The 20,924-nt window shown below is 48.5% G+C and overlaps 1 protein-coding gene across 1 annotated transcript in view; it reads right to left on the bottom strand.

Moving 5' to 3' along the window:
• SYNJ2 (synaptojanin 2) overlaps nucleotides 1–20,924 on the bottom strand; it is a 112,573-nt gene that overhangs the window by 91,087 nt on the left and 562 nt on the right. The gene's annotated exons all lie outside the window — the stretch shown is intronic.

Genomic DNA, 20,924 nt, shown 5'->3' with positions numbered 1-20,924 from the left:
TCCTTACCTGGAATCAGCTCTAGTCTGGAAAAGAGAAGCCTGTGGCTGGCTCAGACCCTAACTTTAGAATCTGCACGTCTTCGCAGTAGGAATCACCCAAGGACACACCAAGGACGCTGGTCACCGTCAGGTGTCGGTGTGTGTTCTGAGAACTAAAGGTCAAAGGTGTCTGGGGCAGGCCGGGCTGGCTGGGCAGGAGGTTTTACTGCGGGGCCTGGACACCTTTCCAGCACTACCTCATGCTGGGCGTCTCCCAGGCTGGGGGCACCCTGTCCAGAGGTCCCACCCCGGCCATCTGCCCAGGAAATCCTTTCCTGAGGGTTTCCCCTCTGGGGAAGCCTGACTTTACGGAATGCCTCTAAAGCCTGCCACCCCACCCCACCTTCCAGGGGGGTCTGTTTTGCCCTCCCCAACTCTGGATTTTTCCGACGGTTGCCACGCCTTTCACCAGCCCCAACCTCTGGCCATGGCGGCCCCCTCCTACTTCCTGCCCTGGCCACAGCACCTGAGCCCTGCCCTGATGGGCGGGAGCTCAGCTGAGCAGGTGTGTCCCTCGGAGACAAGTCGGATCTGGGCTTGTCTGGGAGCCCACAGGGCTGACCTGGAGAGCCGCTCATGAGACATGACAAGAATGACAATGTGGCTCCACTGCTCAGGCCATTTGGACTTTTTCTCAAGAATGTATGGCTGCAGCCACTATTTCTGTTGGATGACTGATCCTTCTTTGTGATCTACAGGCGGCTTTTACAGTGTACAAAGGCCATCAATCTCTCGTCCCTGCATATGTGGCAAAAGGCTGTACAGAGTTTATTCCAGTTTCCCGCTTGTCTTTTAACTATATTTATGGTATCTTTTGATATCCCAGAGCTTTAAATTTTTATGTAATCAAATCTCTCAGTCTGACACAGGAGGAGCCGGGGGTGCTAAAGTGAAAGTCGCTCAGTCGTGTCTGACTCTTTGTCACCCGGATTCTCCAGGCTAGAATACTGGAGTGGGGAGCCTTTCCCTTCTCCAGGGGATCTCCCAATCCAGGGATCGAACCCAGGTCTCCCGCACTGCAGGCGGATGCTTTACCAGCTGAGCTAGGTGCCTCCAATCCTGTTTCCAGACCTGCATGCTGGTTATATGGCAAGTTCATTTCATGAAAATTCATGAAGCTGTCCACTCAGAATTTGTTCATTTTTCTCTATATGTTATATGTCAATAAAAAACTTCTTAGGTTACTTTTCCTTTATGACTTTTGAGTCTTATGCTTTGCTTAGAAAGGCTTTTCGTACCATCACACTGTGAAAGTTTCTCCTATATTTTCTTCTAATGCTTTAAAAGTGAGATTTCTTTACAGTTAACACTTATGTACCTCTGGAATTTATATATGATTTAATGTAGGGCTCTAACTTAATTCATGTCCACATGGGCTTAACAAAACCTTTTTCAAACTCTCTAGCTCTGGTTCCCTGAAAGTCCTTAAAGGTAAAACATCCCCATGTCACTAGATAACACAGCTTATGGCCAAAGTGAACTTCATGAATGACGAAGCCCTGATGGGGACACCAGGCTTGGGGCTTCCTTAAGTGTGACAACCCTTGTAACTAGGCATGCCCCTTTGTGAACCCAGGAACCCGTAACTATGGGGGTTTTATAAAGGATCCTAGCCTTTTTATAAAGAATCTGCCTGCAATGCAGGCAATGTGGGTTCAATCCCTGAGCGGGGAAGATTCCCTGGAGAAGGGGATGGCTACCCACTCCAGTATTCTTGCCTGGAGAATCCAATGGAAAGAGGAGCCTGGTGGGCTACAGTCCACAGGGTTGCAAAGAGTTGGGCACAACTGAGCAACTAACACTTTCACTACCTCCTACGGGCACAAGGCTTTAAGCTGGGGAGAAGCTAGTAAGCAGTGGACATCCGTGTGAACAGTCAACTGCAATGAACGGCTGCAAAGACCACTCACTCCCCGGAGGAGAGCCAGGCCTTCTCCTCTCAGACCAGAGGGCCAAGGAGGATCCGCTCTTAAATATTCGCTAATGGAGGAAGTGCCAAGTTGCACAAACACCATTTACTGAGTAGCCACCTTTCCCCAGCTGATTTAAACTGTCCTTAATAAGAAACTAAATTACTCTATTTACACGAGTCTGTTCCGAGCCCTCTCCTCTAGCCTATTGACTTGTGCCGTATCAGTGTTATGACTTTACAGTATCATCTTGACTATTTTGGCCATTTCTTCATCATTCAACAGTGCTTCTGAGTCTCTCCACACATCAGTGTTGAGAAGACAAGGCCCCTCTTATTAGTTTCCTGGGATTGCCAAACAAAGCACTGCAAGCTGGGGGATTGAAACAACCGCAGGCGATTAAACAGCAAAATCCAGGAGCTGGCAGGGCCAGGCTCCCTCCGGAGGCTCTAGGGAGGGTCCTTCCCGCCTCTCCCTGCTTCTGGGAGCCCAGGGTGTCCCATGGCTGCTGGCAGCATCACTCTCGCCTCTGCCTCTGTCTTCGCCTGGCCAACTCCCCTCTGTGTGTCCGTGTCTCCACATGACATCCTCCCCTCGGTGTGGGGTGATGGGATGGCCGGGAGTGGCAGCCAGGAGGCCAGTTAGGAGGTGGCGTGTGGTCCAAGCGAGGGGAGGCAGTGGCTGGACCAGTACAGCTGCAGCTGAAACGGGGGACCGGGTGGATTCAGATCTCTTTTGGAGGGAAAGTGGGTCTCGATGCCCCGGTGGACTGGATGGAATTGAAGAAGAGAGCAGGATCTGGAGGACTCACAGGTTCTGTCTGGAGTTATTATGCCCACACATGCGGGGTGGGTGCTGTGTGTGTGCTCAGTCATGCCCAACTCTTCGCAACCCCGAGGACCATAGCCCGCCAGGCTCCTCTGTTCATGGGTTTTCCCAGGCAAGAATACTGGAGCGGTTGCCATTTCCTCTTCAGGATATCTTCCCGACCCAGGGATCAAACCTGTGTCTCTTGCATCTCTGCCACTGGCAGGACTCTTTACCACTGGGAAGCCCAAGGTCGGGGTGGGGGGGCTGCCATTACTCAGAATGGGAAGATTAAGGTAAGCACAAGATTAAGTGGGGAGAGGGGGCGAGTCCCAGATATTTTAAAATCAGCCTGTAAGCTTTACATCAAACTCCTGTTGACTGGATTTTACTCATAGGTACTTGCATTTACAGATTTATTGAGAACAAAGTTTTTACAATGTTGATGTCCCTTTCCCAAGAATATGCTGTACCTTTTCACTTACTCAGTGACTCCATAAAGTTTTATAGCTTTACATTTATGTTTATTCCCGAAACTGTTGTTACTGGGCATGGAACCTGTTTTTCCTATTGCACACTCTAACTGACTAATGATGGTATATGGGAAAACTTTAGGTTTTCATCTTGAGCTTGAAAAGCAGCCACTTTATTAATTCACTAAGTCTAACGAACTATCACATACCTATCACCTAGCTCGAACAGGCATCCACATTTTCCCAATCTTATTTCACCTGTTCTCCCATCCCCACCATGCATGTACACACAAGTCCGTCTGGCCGTCCTCCCAGAGTGTTGGCAAGCAAGTGCCAGATATCATGTCAATGCACTAAGAGACACCGGGGTCTGGCTCCTGGATTTCATAAGTGGACAGTCTTAGCATCTGCAACCAAAGACCCTGAGAGCATTCAGGAGGGGAGAAGACAGAACCACTGATATCATGGCTCTCCTGCAAGACCCAGGAGAAAGGCAGGAACCAAACTGAAGTCACAGGCCCACCCTCTAAAGCTCATGAACTTTCTTTACAGGATCATTCCTCCAGTCTTCATTCTCTGTCTGTTTTCTCTTTTAAGACAAAATTCTAATAAGCTCTCAGTAGCCTAATTTTTCTAACAGCCAGTTGATCCAGAAACCAAAAGGGGGAGGGGGCTACTGAAGTCAGACACACACCCGGAAACCCCCAAAGTGTGGTGCCATCCGTGTGCAATGGTACGTCATTATCATCTCTCACTTCATAGATAGGTCTGGTCCTTGTGTTGTAAAGGCAGGCTACAATGACCAGTTCTGTGGTTGGATTAAAATTTTATCATAACCACACAAGCTAAAAAGAGCCATGAGCTGTCCACATTCTCCAGGGTGGTCTCCAGGCCATACAGTGCCTTTTTGTGAATTAGAAAAAAAGCACCCGTTATGGACAGATTCAGACCCAGAGTCACAGCTTGGAAAGCAGGGAGGCTTTGGAGAAAACAGGAGTTCAGCCCTCCTCACCCACTCTTCCCACCCCCTCCTCTCACCCCAGAACCTGGCACAGAGTCCTGGACCTTGCCCTGTGGTTCCATCCCAGACTCCTGAGGTCTTTGCAGATGTCGATATTTTTAACACCCTAATGGAATCATACCCCTTCCCCTGTCAACAAACAAATAAAACTTAGAGAAATAACTGCAATAGTTTTGTTACTCCTCATTAAAATCAATTTATACCAGATGAACTCTCTCAGTCTTTACCCCAAACACCATGTGTCTGGAGAGAGAGGAAGTTCAGCTCAGTCGCTCAGTCGTGTCCGACTCTTTGCAACTCCATGAATCGCAGCACGCCAGGCCTCCCTGTCCATCACCAACTCCCGGAGTTCACCCAGACTCACGTCCATCGAGTCAGTGATGCCATCCAGCCATCTCATCCTCTGGCGTCCCCTTCTCCTCCTGCCCCCAATCCCTCCCAGCATCAGTCTTTTCCAATGAGTCAGCTCTTCGCATAAGGTGGCCAAAGTACTGGAGTTTCAGTTTCAGCATCATTCCCTCCAAAGAAATCCCAGGGCTGATCTCCTTCAGAATGGACTGGTTGGATCTCCTTGCAGTCTAAGGGACTCTCAAGAGTCTTCTCCAACACCTCAGTTCAAAAGCATCAATTCTTCGGCGCTCAGCCTTCTTCACAGTCCAACTCTCACATCCATACATGACCACAGGAAAAACCATAGCCTTGACTAGACGGACCTTTGTTGGCAAAGTAATGTCTCTGCTTTTGAATATGCTATCTAGGTTGGTCATAACTTTCCTTCCAAGGAGTAAGGGTCTTTTAATTTCATGGCTGCAGTCACTATCTGCAGTGATTTTGGAGCGAGCCCAAAAAAATAAAGTCTGACACTGTTTCCACTGTTTCCCCATCTATTTCCCATGAAGTGGTGGGACCGGATGCCATGATCTTCGTTTTCTGAATGTTGAGCTTTAAGCCAACTTTTTCACTCTCCTCTTTCACTTTCATCAAGAGGCTTTTTAGTTCCTCTTCACTTTCTGCCATAAGGGTAGTGTCATCCGCATATCTGAGGTGATTGATATTTCTCCCGGCAATCTTGATTCCAGCTTGTGCTTCATCCAGCCTAGCGTTTCTCATGATGTACTCTGCATATAAGTTAAATAAGCACAGTGACAATATACAGCCTTGAGGTAACTCCTTTTCCTATTTGGAACCAGTCTGTTGTTCTATGTCCAGTTCTAACTGTTGCTTCCTGACCTGCATACAGGTTTCTCAAGAGGCAGGTCAGGTGGTCTGGTATTCCCATCTCTTTCAGAATTTCCCACAGTTTATTGTGATCCACACAGTCAAAGGCTTTGGCATAGTCAATAAAGCAGAAATAGATGTTTTTCTGGAACTCTCTTGCTTTTTCCATGATCCAGCAGATGTTGGCAATTTGATCTCTGGTTCCTCTGCCTTTTCTAAAACCAGCTTGAACATCTGGAAGTTCATGGTTCACGTATTGCTGAAGCCTGGCTTGGAGAATTTTGAGCATTACTTTACTAGCATGTGAGATGAGTGCAATTGTGTGGTATTTTGAGCATTCTTTGGCATTGCCTTTCTTTGGGATTGGAATGAAAACTGACCTTTTCCAGTCCTGTGGCCACTGCTGAGTTTTTCCAATTTGCTGGCATATTGAGTGCAGCACTTTGACAGCATCATCTTTCAGGATTTGAAATAGCTCAACTGGAATTCCATCACTCCACTAGCTTTGTTCGTAGTGATGCTTTCTAAGGCCCACTGGACTTCACATTCCAGGATGTCTGGCTCTAGGTCAGTAATCACACCATTGTGATTATCTGGGTCGTGAAGATCTTTTTTGTACAGTTCTTCTGTGTATTCTTGCCACCTCTTTTTAATATCTTCTGATTCTGTTAGGTCCATACCATTTCTGTCCTTTATCGAGCCCATCTTTGCATGAAATGTTCCCTTGGTATCTCTAATTTTCTTGAAGAGATCTCTAGTCTTTCCCATTCTGTTGTTTTCCTCTATTTCTTTGCATTGATCACTGAGGAAGGCTTTCCTATCTCTTCTTGCCATTCTTTGGAACTCTGCATTCAGATGCTTATATTTTTCCTTTTCTCCTTTGCTTTTCACTTCTCTTCTTTTCACAGCTATTTGTAAGGCCTCCCCAGACAGCCATTTTGCTTTTCTGCATTTCTTTTCCATGGGGATGGTCTTGATCCCTGTCTCCTGTACAATGTCATGAACCTCATTCCATAGTTCATCAGGCACTCTATCTATCAGATCTAGGCCCTTAAATCTATTTCTCACTTCCACTATATAATTATAAGGGATTTGATTTAGGTCATACCTGGATGGTCTAGTGATTTTCCCTACTTTCTTCAATTTAAGTCTGAATTTGGCAATAAGGAGTTCATGATCTAAGCCACAGTCAGCTCCTGGTCTTGTTTTTGTTGACTGTATAGGGCTTCTCCATCTTTGGCTGCAAAGAACATAATCAATCTAATTTCGGTGTTGACCATCTGGTGATGTCCATGTGTAGAGTCTTCTCTTGTGTTGTTGAAAGAGGGTGCTATGACCAGTGCATTTTCTTGGCAAAACTCTATTAGTCTTTGCCCTGCTTCATTCCGTATTCCAAGGCCAAATTTGCCTGTTACTCCAGGTGTTTCTTAAGCCCTTAAAAATGGGAAGTATAAGATTCTGTTGGTCCACTCCAGAGACATACGACTTCAACATGGAATTCTATTCTTGCAGCTCTACTGCTGGCCCTCTTATGTTACCCACACGGATGTGATCTGGCTGCAGCTCTTTCCCCTGGTCCACCAGCACATCCCCTCCCGGTCCACAGGCCTCTCCCCTCCCAGTCCACAGGCTCCTCCTCCCTGGACCACAGGCTCCTCCCCTCCCAGTCCACAGGCTCCTCCTCCCTGGGCCACAGGCCCCTCCCATCCCGGTCCACAGGCTCCTCCTCCCTGGTCCATAGGCTCCTCCCCTCCTGGCCCACAGGCTCCTCCTCCCTGATCCACAGACTCCTCCCCTCCTGGTCCACAGGCTCCTCTTCCCTGGCCCAGAGGCTCCTTTCCTAGCGCTGCTGCTGCTGCTAAGTCACTTTAGTCGTGTCTGACTCTGTGCGACCCCATGGACAGCAGCCCACCAGGCTCCTCTGTCCCTGGGATTCTCCAGGCAAGAACACTGGAGTGGGCTGCCATTTCCTTCTCCAATGCATGCATACATGCTAAGTCACTTCAGTCGTGTCCGCCTCTGGGCGACCCTATGGACAGCAGCCCGCCAGGCTCCTCTGTCCACAGGATTCTCCAAGCAAGAACACTGGAGTGGGTGCCGTCTCCTTCTCCACTTCTAGTGGTCCCGGTGAAAAGAGAAGCAGGTACCACTAGGCCCTTGGACACTGTTATAGGGCCTGGCTCCCTGGTGGCTCAAACAGTAAAGAATCCACCTGCAATGCAGGAGACCTGGGTTGGATCCCTGAGTTGGGACGATCCCCTGGAGGAGGGCATGGCAACCCACTCCAGTATTCTTTCCCAGAAAATCCCACGGGCAGAGGAGCCTGGCGGGCTACAGTCCATGGGGTGGCAAAGAGACACGACTGAGCAACTAAGCACAGGCCTGGGTGGGCAGCAAGTTATTTCCAGCCCTCATTTTTCAACATTCCTTTCTCTATCCACACTATGTAAATAGAAGCAAACAAGTCCTTGCTGGAACAGGCCACGAGGCGAGTGTCACTGTCCTGTCCACAGGACCAGGGACAGCGCTGCTGCCCCCGGCGCTCTCCCCACCCCCACCCTCTCCGCCAGCAGGGGCCAGCTGGCTCTGCCTGACCTCAGCTCTGCTTGGATGGGAGGCAGAGGCAGCAGAGGACTGTCTCTGCTTAAACAGTTTTTCTGACATATAATATTTATCAGCCACCAATAGGATTGATGGTGAAGCTAAGTCCATGCAACATACAGGCAATAAAAACAGACAGATAAAACAAGCCCACACTTACCCAGACACAGAACTCACCCTACCCCAGTTTTGGGATGTCAGTGGATATTAATAAGAATCTGCTAAAAGAGCTACTGAATTAACACAGTTTATGATACTTTAATGGCTTCTCTGGTGGCTCAGTGGTGAAGAATCCACCTGCCAATGCAGGAAAAGCAAGTCATGTGGGTTTGATCCCTGGGTCAGGAAGATTCCCCTGGAGAAGGAAATGGCAACCCACTCCAGTATTCTTGCCCGGAAAATCCCATGGACAGAGGAGCCTGGTGGGCTGCAGTCCATGGGGCTGCAAAAGAGCTGGATATGACTTAGGGACTACACAACCACAACAATAATACTTTAATAAATACTGTTATATTCCTAATTTAAGCTTAAATTGATACGACTTAAAATATTTTTTTGCTAATTATAGGGGGGCCAGAATCAAGGAGAAACAATCTCATGCATTTTAATTAATTGATGTCTCCAATTTAAAATGTATAGCATCAGATTCCTAGGTTTAGTTGAATCTTAGATCTCAGCCATGTTAGATTTTACTTTCCAAGTCATTTCTCCTAAGATTCAAATTTCTGGGTGGCTTATAATTTTAACGGTGTGTAAGGTAGGGGCACTGCTTATCTGCCTATGCTCAGTGTTTAAGGTTTGGCTGGTTTATTTGTTTTAAAGACAGAAGGAATCTGAGAGTGGGGGAAGGCAGGACAGGTTGCTATTTGTTTTCAGATGAGGATTCTGAGGCCTGGGGGATTCACTAAATTCCCCCAGGGGAGGAATAGCCTAAGGACTCAGGGCTAAAATTCAGGTCTCCTCTCTCTTGCCAAGAGGCAGGAAGGAAACAGGTGAGGGGCCGGGAGGACTTATCACTAGAACATTCCAAGGTCAAAAGTGAGGAAAGGAAAAGAGTCTGCTTTTCCTGAGTAGAGATTACTACCACCTGTCAGGAATGTCAGTACAAGCAGAACACAAAAGGCAGCCGGCCAGCAGAGAGAAGCTGTGCGTGGTGCTCACCTCAAACCTGGCCTTCTTCCTAGATCTTGCCGGGTGACCAGACCGCCCCAGGTCTCCCATGGGTCTGAGCATCAGTCCTGAACACCCTGCCCGCTTCCCAACCCACTGCCACCTCCCATGTCAACGCATTACTAGTGAAGCATTTGGTGGCCCAAGTTCTGCTGCGTGAGACCTCACAGCGCCTTAGACGACAGAGAAAACCTCTCTCCTTTCTCACCATCCGTTTTGCCCTGGCCATCACCTCAGACCTCGTCAAAGAGCAGAAGTAGCAGAGGAGGATGCCCTGTTCTCGGGGGGCATATGGTTTCCCTGAAACACACAAGAGTCAGAGAGCAGAGCACAGCGTCGAGGAAGTGGGAGGGGTGGCCCATCAAGCCTCAGGGAGCGGAGGAGGCGGGGCGGAAGTGGGCAGAGAAGCAGGAGCGGAACTAAGTACCAGCTCCCCTGATATTACAGAAACCTCTCTGGGAGAGTCCCATATCCTCAAAAAACCAGCCTTAAAATTAAGTTCAGACTTTTGCATCTGCACTTTGGAATTGCTCCCAAGAACCGGAAAGAGCTGCCCTGCCCGCCCTCCACAGTTAACACGCTCAGAGTGAATCCTCCCGCCCGGATTCATTTTCTCAACCAAGAAGCTATATAAGCAAATCGCATACCCTGAGTGCAGACCGCTACCTCCCCAGCACCCAGCAGCTGCATCCAGCCTTCCTGGGCGGGCGCTTTGCTGGCCCCACTGGACCCACACCAGGTGCCTGGCGCCCAACCTCGGGTGCAAAGCGGTCTGTCTGCCCCCTTGGCAGAGCCACTCCCAGGCCCCCAGGACAAGCAGGTGGAGGACAGGAAGATACACCCAGAGGGGCACCCAGCACACTGCCTCAGGAACCTCGCCCCACTCACCATCAAGGCAAGCTTCAGGAAGACACCATGTGTCACCTGTTTGACCAGCCTCAATAGAGATGCATGTCCTTAGGAGCCTGGGGTCTCGCTGCCATCTCTATTGAGGACCCCGTCGCTTCCTTCTGAGCCCTGAGTCCCAGCCACGCTCTGCTCTAGGCATCAGGGTGTCCTCAGAGAAGGACAAGACCCGGCATAGGGCTTGGCCCTGCCAGAACGTGGAACCCACACACTTCCGGTGAAGATCTCCCCTTGGTAATATCTCACACACCGCTCAGAAAGGAGGGGACTGCTTCCCCCAGCTGGACACCCCTCTATAAAAAAGTGTCAGATGGGGGACTTCCCCGGTGGTCCAGGGGTTTCAGGATCTGCCTGGCAGATGGGGGACTTCCCCGGTGGTCCAGGGGACTCAGGTTCCATTCCTGATCCAGGGAGATCCCACAGGCTGAGGGGCAACTAAGCCCACGCGGCCCAACTCCTGAGCTCGGGCACCACAGCTAGAGTCCGTGTGACCCAAAGAAAGACCCCACGTGCCGCAACGAAGCCCTCGCGTGCCACAACTCAGACCCGATGCAGCCAAAATGAATGAATAGTTTTTAAAACTCTTTCAAATTAAAAAAAGAAGTGTCCGATGGAAACCCAGTCACGGTCAGGAGGCGGCATGGATGCTCACTCTTACCAGCAGCCCTTCTCGTCACTGAACGCACGTGCGTCCTGAAGCCCAAGATAAGCAGAGCGACACAGGACCAAAAAAGTGTTTTTCATACAGTAGGTTTTCTTATTTTCCTAAGCATGCGACTTCAGCCAAACACACCGCTCTCTGGAGCCTCCTGGACTTGTTCAAATGGTGGCTCGGCCACTAACTAGAAACAGAACCTCCTGCAAGCTCTTACCCATCCCTGTGCCTCAGTTTCTCCAAGTGTAAATGGAGATTATCAGGACCGGCCCCTCTGTGAGGGCCAAAGCAGTCAACCCATGTAAACCTCAAACAGTGCCTGGTACGAGGCAAGCACCCCACGAGCGTTAGCTAGGATGATCAAGTGAACCAAAGTTTATTTGACCACCTGAAAATCCAAAACACTCTAACAGACAGACATCCTTGAAGCAAAATGGGTTCTTGTGTGTGTGTGTCTCCTGAGATATTCTAGCTGTAGAACACTGGGTCAAGGATAGGCATGTTTCTAAGGTTTTTCAGTAAACTGTACTCAAGAAGGACATATTTACATAACAGGGCCCCCAATCTCCTTCCAGCAAGTCTTGGAAGCAGGAAGTGCCTATAAATGGGCTGTTCTGTGTTGACTTCTGCTGGGAATCCGGCATCTACCGAATTGCCCTCCGGACCCACAGCCTGGAGATGCCGGCGCAGCGTGGGGGTCTTGCTGTCAAGCCCTCAGCAAACTCAGGTGCACACACCTTTGCCAGCCTGATTTGATTTTCCCCTGGAGGGGGGCTGGCCACCACACACACCCTAATCCTAGGGACCCCAATCTAATGCCCAAGTCTGAGCCTGGGGCAGTTTGCCAGGGCTTTAAGGACACTTAAAGTGTAAAAAACACACAATGCGTTCCCCATCCTCAGGTGAAAAGGTGACACCATCCAGCAACAGAAGCTGAGCAGCCAGAAATCACAAAGGGATACCTGGGTGCCCAAGGAACGCCCCGGAGTGGGACCCAGACCCACCTAGGTGCCCAGGGCTCACCTGGCCCAACATCGATGGGGTTTGAGCCAGGCACCCTCAGAGCCTTGTACCCCCATGTGGAAATAATTCTAAGGTATCAATCAAGCTTACAAACTGCTAAAACCAAACTACGTTCCATCCTCTTGGCTCCAGAAAGACACCCCAGGACTAAGGTCAGGTCTAGAAGGTACCCAGCAGAAAGAGCTGCCCCTAGCCTGGCCGCCTTCTCTTTCCACCCACCCCGGGCTCCAGGCTCCACGCCACCCTGCAGGGGCCTCATGCACACACCCGAGGACACCCTAGCAAGTGTGTGTCCACTTCCACTAACACCCTGCAGCCTTGCCACACTGCTGCCCTGGACCCGGGTGGACACACCCACTGCGCAGTCTGTCAGGGGCTCTGGGAAGAGACCAGCGCAGGCTGTATGCGGGCAGGTTACCACGTGTGCAGGAGATTCCAGGATCCTCTGGAGTGTGGTCCAGAGACAGGGGGCGGGGGCAGTCAGCAAACAGCAGGGGACACAGCCCTTGGCCCGACCCCTCATTCTGGTGAGAGGCACGGGGCAAGGCCCACCTGGCCATGGTCCGGGGGCAGTGCAACCACTGAGCCCATCAACGCTGTCCCAGGAGGGGACACCCTGCTCTTCCAGGCTGTGGTTTATTCTTGCCCTGTGGTCAGTTCACTGTCAAAAATGTATCTCGGCCAGAACCTCAGAATCAATTCACACCATCATTTCTATTGTTGGTCACATTTCAATCCATCTAATAAATTTTGAACTCGCACAAATGCAAGCTGTAGGGGAGGAAAAAAAAAAGCGAGCCAAACAAATTAAAACTTGCTTGGCCATGAATCAGTTAGGAGATTTATTTTTCATAAAAAAAAAATCAGGGATAGGTGACACAGAATGGACTGAGAAGCCTGGTGGGCTTCAGGCTATCGAATTGCCCTCCGGACCCGCAGCCTGGAGATGCCGGACTAAGAATTGATGCTTTTGAACTGTGGTGTTGGAGAAGACTCTGGAGAGTCCCTTGGACTGCAAGGAGATCCAACCAGTCAAGGGGTCACAGAGTCGGACACGACTGAGCAACTTCACTTTCACTTTCTTTCATCCTGTGGTGTTGGAGAAGACTCTTGAGAGTCCCTTGGACACCAAGGAGATCAAACCAGTCAATCCTAAAGGAAATCAACCCAAAATATTCAATGGAAGGATGGATGCTGAAGCTAAAGCTCCAATAATTTGGCAACCTGATGTAAAGAGCCAACTCACTGAAAAGACCCTGGTGCTGGGAAAGATTGAGGGCAAGAGAAGGGGGCGACAGAGGATGAGATGGTTGGGTGATATCACCAACTCAGTGGACATGAGTTTGAGCAAACTCAGGGGGTTACAGAGTTGGACACAACTTTGCAACTGAAAAACAACAATCCACAGTGAGTGACAGGTACAGGAGATTCATTTTTCCTTTCACTTTTGTGTACATTTGAAAATTTTCACAATTAAAGGTTAAAGGAAAGTTTTGGAGCCATGCAGCCCCCACAAAAGAAAAGCTATGACCAACCTAGACTGCATATTAAAAAGCAGAGACATTACTTTGCTGACAAAGGTCCGTCTAGTCAAAGCTATGGTTTTTCCAGTAGTCATGTATGGATGTGAGAGTTGGACTATAAAGAAAGCTGAGTCCCGAAGAACTGATGTTTTGAACTGTGGTGTTGGAGAAGACTCTGGAGAATCCCTTGGACTGCAAGGAAATCAAACCTGTCAATCCTTAAGGAAATCAATCCTGAATATTCATTGGAAGGACTGATGCTGAAGCTGAAACTCCAATACTTTGGCCACTTGATGCAAAGAACTGACTCCTTGGAAAAGACTCTGATGCTGGGCAAGATTGAGAGCAGGAGGAGAAGAAGAGGAGAGAGGATGAGATGGTTGGATGGCATCACCAATTCGATGGACATGAGTTTGAGTAAGCTCCGGGAGTTGGTGATGGACAGGGAAGCCTGACGTGCTGCAGTCCATGGGGTTGCAAAGAGTCAGATACAACTGAGTGATTGAACAGAGCCCAAAAAAGAGCCTGGCAAGACCTGAAATCACATTCCTCCCAGTGAGTTACGAAAAGGCTGGCAGAAGCACACACTAACCTGGCCTGCAATTTTGTTGATATTGTGAGGAGCAAACCTGCAACCAACCGGGAACGGCCTCTGCAGGAGCCACCATCCACCAGGCCGCTGTGCCCCCACCCTGGGTCACCGGCCAGGAGTCCGGAGCCCCCGCCAGGCTCTATCTGAGCTCCAATCCTCACCCAGGAGGATTCATTCGACTCTCTCAGATGCTCTCAGGCAGGTCAAACTTCAAGTCACGGACCAAATAAATCCAGGCCACGGAGCCTGACAAAGGGGCCAAGGCAACCACTCAGAGCCTTGCTGGGCTCCACGGCTGAGTGTCCAAGTCAAACAAGATCTGACCGGGTGGCCTCTATGCAAACAGCGGCAGCAGGGAGAACCCAGGCCCGTGTTTACACAGAACCTTTCCCCTCAGAAGCTGAAAGCGATTTCAGGACACTCATTAATTAGCTTAATTAAATCTCACGGGGCTCCTGCCCACCCTGCTCCCGGCTGCCTGTTTCACTCGAGTATGGCTGGGGGATGCAGAGAGGCGGGGCTGCACACCTGGCACACACGTGTAAACACATCACAGTCACAGGCCACCCTTCCTGGGGGGCTGTTTGGAGAACACGGGACTTTGGAGCCTTGTCACTGGCTCTACTAATGGACGAAACTCATGAACAACGCACGGTTCCCTTCATCTAGTCCAAAGGAGGATGTCTAAAAGGGACAAAGAAGACAGCAAGCACTTTTTGTCCCAGTATGCAAATGAGAGAACATCTGTATGCTAATTGTGGACCACGGACCCAAGGGAATTGTTACAGGCTCCGGCTTTGTATCGATATTTGAGAGGCCCTTGGAAATGGCACCCCACTCGAGTACTCTTGCCTGGAAAATCTCAGGGACAGAGGAGGCTGGTAGGCTGCAGTCTATAGGGCTGCAAAGAGTCAGACACGACTGAGCGACTTCACTTTCTTTCTTTCTACTGCCGAATCAGGTCATCAAGAAAATGCTATAAAAACCTTTGAAATTGGTGCCAACATGTTAGGCTTTTCTGCCTCTGGAATGCCTGTTCCCGCTGATCCATATTAAAGAAACATTCTCAAATCTTTTAGAAGCTGGAACTTGGAAGTTTTCCTCACCGGCTGGCAGGCCGGGTGGCCACCCAGGTCATGTTGGCATAGAAGGACTAACCCAGAAATCATCAGTTTTTCCTAAACTCAAAACCTAAGTCAAGCCCTGTCTCCGCAATACCTGAAAACATTAGTGGGAAGCCTTTTAAACTTATGACCCCGAGGGCTAGGATGTGCTCTAAAGAGCTATGCTTTCGTCCGGCCCACGTCCCTGTAAAAGTAGCGGTGTGTACCCGCCACAGAGCTGCACAGACTCCAGGGCCACTCAGTAAACACCAAGAAACCACTACCCCGTGGGAATAAACCACTGACTTGAGTCTGCTTGACCTCTCACTCCCTGGGGAGACTCATCAAGGGAAACCAGAGCTGACCTGAAGAGGAAGCCTGAACCTCATGGAATGGCCAAGGTTCCACCACCAGCTATGCAAGCTGCCACAGCTGCACTGCCCCACACAAAAGAAGAGCCTTCATCTTTCCGGCAGGGTGCTGGGGGCGAGGAGAATGAAAGCACTCTTAACCTTATCCAGGAAAGCAAAAAGCTAGACCTTTGGAACACAGACGGGCATTTTAAGTTCAGATCCAGTCTATCCCATTGTGACATACTTAGGATGCTCTAAAAGTCTGAGACAACTTTCCAGTAATAGAGGCTCCTACAATCGTTCTTGGGACCAGCCACATTACCCAATGAATGCCTTTTAAAAATAGTTTCACTTAATGTAAGAAAAGGTCTTCCCTCATGGCTCAGACAGTAAAGAATATGCCTGCAATGCAGGAGATATGGGTCAATCCCTGGGTCGGGAAGATCGCCTGGAGAAGGGAACGGCAACCCACTCCAATATTCTTGCCTGGAGAATTCCAGGGACAGAGGAGCCTGGCGGATTACAGTCCATGCGGTCACAGAGAGTCGGACACGACTGAGTGACTGACACAAAAGACTTCAAAAATTAGGCAGTCAGTCCAAAGTCTACTGAAAAATGAATGCCAGACAAACGTGGACTGCACGTGAGCTGAGGCCGCATCCATTGCCTTCACTACTTCCTCTGTTCTAGAATCCAGAGACTTCTAACCAACAAACACAATATACATGATTTCAGCCCAAACCTAATTTCCAAATGGAAAATACGCATTATACTACTTTCATTAATCATTTTAAAATCTTCACTTTTGAAAAAATAAAGCCTTTTTTATCCTAGTGGCTTCAACAGTGTGCTAAGTCACTTCAGTTGTGTCCGACTCTTTGTGACCCTATGAACCACAGCCCACCAGGCTCCTCTTGTCCATGGGATTTTCTAGGCAAAAATACTGGAGTGGGTTGCCACTTCCTTCTCCAGGGGATCTTCCCTACCCAGGTATTGAACCCCAGTCTCTTACATCTCCTGCACTGGCAAGCGGGTTCTTTACCACTGGAGCCATCTGGGAAGCCCAGTGGCTTCAAAGGAACTCTTAAATATACAGGAACTCTCTTAAGATTGCTGTAATCCAACTGACGAATATTTTACTCTCTTTGATGAAGCGGTAGTTTTGTACCATGCAATTAATCTCTCAGCTCTGACAAATGTGGTATGAAGTAGACATTTAAAATGGAATGGAAATTTCTGTGATTTTTTTTTCCTCAGACCTTAGCAAATGACCAAACTTGGACTTTTCAGGCTAGAGTACAAATTGAAATAATCTGATAACAATTTAATCCATGATTTACTGCACAACTTATGGTGCTGACACTACTGGAGACATGGTTTTAGTAACCGAGTGACTGAAAACAAGTCAGATAACCATATGTTAATAAAATGATTAAGGAAGTGGAAACAGAAGAGACGGTCCTTCCAAGACGTAGACTGAAGAATCTAACTGCAGAATGGATGTGTACAATGTGAAAAAAAGACTAGAGTCAATTATAAAGTGTGGTGGGGTAAGTGCACTGGTTATCCACCTAAAGGAGTAGAGACCCTCCTCTGCGCTTGAACTAAAATGGACTGGAATGGGTGAATTTAACTCAGATGACCATTATATCTACTACTGCGGGCAGGAATCCCTCGGAAGAAATGGAGTAGCCATCATGGTCAACAAAAGAGTCCTAAATGCAGTACTTGGATGCAATCTCAAAAATGACAGAATGATCTCTGTTCATTTCCAAGGCAAACCATTCAATATCACAGTAATCCAAGTCTATGTCCCAACCAGTAACGCTGAAGAAGCTGAACGGTTCTATGAAGACTTACGAGACCTTTTAGAACTAACACCCAAAAAAGATGTCCTTTTCATTATAGTGGACTGGAATGCAAAAGTAGGAAGTCAAGAAACACCTGGAGTAACAGGCAAATTTGGCCTTGGAATACGGAATGAAGCAGGGCAAAGACTAATAGAGTTTTGCCAAGAAAATGCACTGGCCATAACAAACACCCTCTTCCAACAACACAAGACAAGACTATACATGGACATCACCAGATGGTCAACACCAAAATCAGACTGATTATATTCTTTGCAGCCAAAGATGGAGAAGCTCTATATAGTCAGCAAAAACAAGACTGGGAGCTGACTGTGGCTCAGATCATGAAGTCCTTATTGCCAAATTCAGACTTAAATTGAAGAAAGTAGGGAAAACCACTAGAGCATTCAGGTATGACCTAAATCAAATCCCTTATGATTATATAGTGGAAGTGAGAAATAGATTTAAGGGCCTAGATCTGATAGATAGAGTGCCTGATGAACTATGGAATGAGGTTCGTGACACTGTACAGGACACAGGGATCAAGACCATCCCCATGGAAAAGAAATGCAAAAAAGCAAAATGGCTGTCTGGGGAGGCCTTACAAATAGCTGTGAAAAGAAGAGAAGTGAAAAGCAAAGGAAAAAAGGAAAGATATAAACATCTGAATGCAGAGTTCCAAAGAATAGCAAGAAGAGATAAGAAAGCCTTCTTCAGCGATCAATGCAAAGAAATAGAGGAAAACAACAGAATGGGAAAGACTAGAGATCTCTTCAAGAAAATTAGAGATACCAAGGGAACATTTCATGCAAAGATGGGCTCGATAAAGGACAGAAATGGTATGGACCTAACAGAAGCAGAAGATATTAAGAAGAGATGGCGAGAATACACAGAAGAACTGTACAAAAAAGATCTTCATGACCCAGATAATCGCGATGGTGTGATCACTGACCTAGAGCCAGACATCCTGGAATGTGAAGTCCAGTGGGCCTTAGAAAGCATCACTACGAACAAAGCTAGTGGAGTGATGGAATTCCAGTTGAGCTATTTCAAATCCTGAAAGATGATGCTGTCAAAGTGCTGCACTCAATATGCCAGCAAATTGGGAAAACTCAGCAGTGGCCACAGGACTGGAAAAGGTCAGTTTTCATTCCAATCCCAAAGAAAGGCAATGCCAAAGAATGCTCAAAATACCACACAATTGCACTCATCTCACACGCTAGTAAAGTAATGCTCAAAATTCTCCAAGCCAGGCTTCAGCAATATGTGAACCATGAACTTCCAGATGTTCAAGCTGGTTTTAGAAAAGGCAGAGGAACCAGAGATCAAATTGCCAACATCTGCTGGATCATGGAAAAAGCAAGAGAGTTCCAGAAAAACATCTATTTCTGCTTTATTGACTATGCCAAAGCCTTTGACTGTGTGGATCACAATAAACTGTGGGAAATTCTGAAAGAGATGGGAATACCAGACCATCTGACCTGCCCCTTGAGAAACCTATATGCAGGTCAGGAAGCAACAGTTAGACCTGGACATGGAACAACAGACTGGTTCCAAATAGGAAAAGGAGTACATCAAGGCTGTATATTGTCACCATGCTTATTTAATTTATATGCAGAGTACATCATGAGAAACGCTGGACTGGAAGAAACACAAGCTGGAATCAAGATTGCTGGGAGAAATATCAATCACCTCAGATATGCAGATGACACCACCCTTATGGCAGAAGGTGAAGAGGAACTAAAAAGCCTCTTGATGAAAGTGAAAGTGGAGAGTGAAAAAGTTGGCTTAAAGCTCAACATTCAGAAAACGAAGATCATGGCATCCGGTCCCACCACTTCATGGGAAATAGATGGGGAAACAGTGGAAACAGTGTCAGACTTTATTTTGGGGGGCTCCAAAATCACTGCAGATGGTGACTGCAGCCATGAAATTAAAAGACCCTTACTCCTTGGAAGGAAAGTTATGACCAACCTAGATAGCATATTCAAAAGCAGAGACATTACTTTGCCAACAAAGGTCCGTCTAGTCAAGGCTATGGTTTTTCCTGTGGTCATGTATGGATGTGAGAGTTGGACTGTGAAGAAGGCTGAGCACCGAAGAATTGATGCTTTTGAACTGTGGTGTTGGAGAAGACTCTTGAGAGTCCCTTGGACTGCAAGGAGATCCAACCAGTCCATTCTGAAGGAGATCAGCCCTGGGATTTCTTTGGAGGGAATGATGCTAAAGCTGAAACTCCAGTACTTCGGCCACCTCATGTGAAGAGTTGACTCATTGGAAAAGACTCTGATGCTGGGAGGGATTGGGGGCAGGAGGAGAAGGGGACGCCAGAGGATGAGATGGCTGGATCGCATCACTGACTCAATGGACGTTGAGTCTGAGTGAACTCCAGGAGTTGGTGATGGACAGGGAGGCCTGGCGTGCTGCGATTCATGGGGTCGCAAAGAGTCAGACACGACTGAGCGACTGAACTGAACTGAACTGAACAAACAAGGGAGACGGTGCAGCTGGACACCAGTTGTAAGCCTGTTCTCCAGTGTTCAGGTTGAAGTTCCAACAATTGTACCTGGTTTTGCTCACTTTGGTATTACCTGGCCTTCCCTGTGAATGGGAAGGGCCCCAAACAAGGGGCCCAATGGCTGGTGATTCCAAGAAGCCACACTCTGTACACCAATACAGAAACAGCCACCGGATGTCAGGCAGTGCTGTCTGTCACCCTGGCCAAGCAAGTTTCTTATCCTCTCCAGGCCTCAGTTTACTCCTCTGTAATATGGACAATATAATAGCCCTTTTGCAGAACTATGAAAATTAAATGAGATAGTCTCTAAAGCCCTTGACACAATGTCAGTGTCAAGACTTGCCGGTCTTGATAGAGTTGAAATACACAGACTTGGCAACTGATGCTGCTGCTAAGTCGCTTCAGTCGTGTCTGACTCTGTGTGACCCCATAGATGGCAGCCCACCAGGCTCCCCCGTCCCTGGGATTCTCCAGGCAAGAACACTGGAGTGGGTTGCCATTTCCTTCTCCAGTGCATGAAAGTGGAAAGTGAAAGGGGAGTCGCAACTATCTAAGGTCAAATCCAGGCTTCCCCGGTGGCTCAGTGGTAAAGAATCTGCCTGCAATGCACAAGACAAGGATACGATTCCTGGGTTAGAAAGATTCCCCTGGAGAAGTAAATGGCAACCCACTCTATTACTCTTGCCTGGGAAATTCCATGGACAGAGGATCCTGGTGGGCTATAGTCCAAAGGGTCACAAGGAGTCTGACACGACTGAGTAAACCCAACAACAAAGTCAAATACAGCCACTACAGGGTCATCCGGTCGTTTATTTGCCTCCAAGTTCTATACTTCGCGGGACTGACGCTTCTCAACTAAGCAGTTAGTTGAGGCCAAGGTGCCATCAGCTGTTTATCTGGCGTCTGGGTTAACGGTGTTTTGTCCTCATCCCCTCCAGGGGCAAAGGAGGCCATCGCAGAGCAGTGGGCATTCCCTGTTTCATCAACAGGTGCCAAAGAGAAACGGCGCCAAGAGCTTGGTCAGGCCGGCTCCTATGTCAACCCTCCCGGATGGTCACGAATGTGGAACGCGTCCCGAGGGAGCGCGGGGCAGAAGAAGCCAGAGGCGGCTCTCCATGAGTGACCCGCCCGCCTGCAGGCGCGCAGATGGCAGACCCCGAGGGGG

The sequence above is a fragment of the Bos mutus genome, chromosome 9, assembly GCF_027580195.1.
Source record: "Bos mutus isolate GX-2022 chromosome 9, NWIPB_WYAK_1.1, whole genome shotgun sequence".
NCBI classification, from domain to species: Eukaryota; Metazoa; Chordata; class Mammalia; order Artiodactyla; family Bovidae; genus Bos; species Bos mutus.
This window is presented reverse-complemented; position numbering and strand designations above follow the sequence as displayed.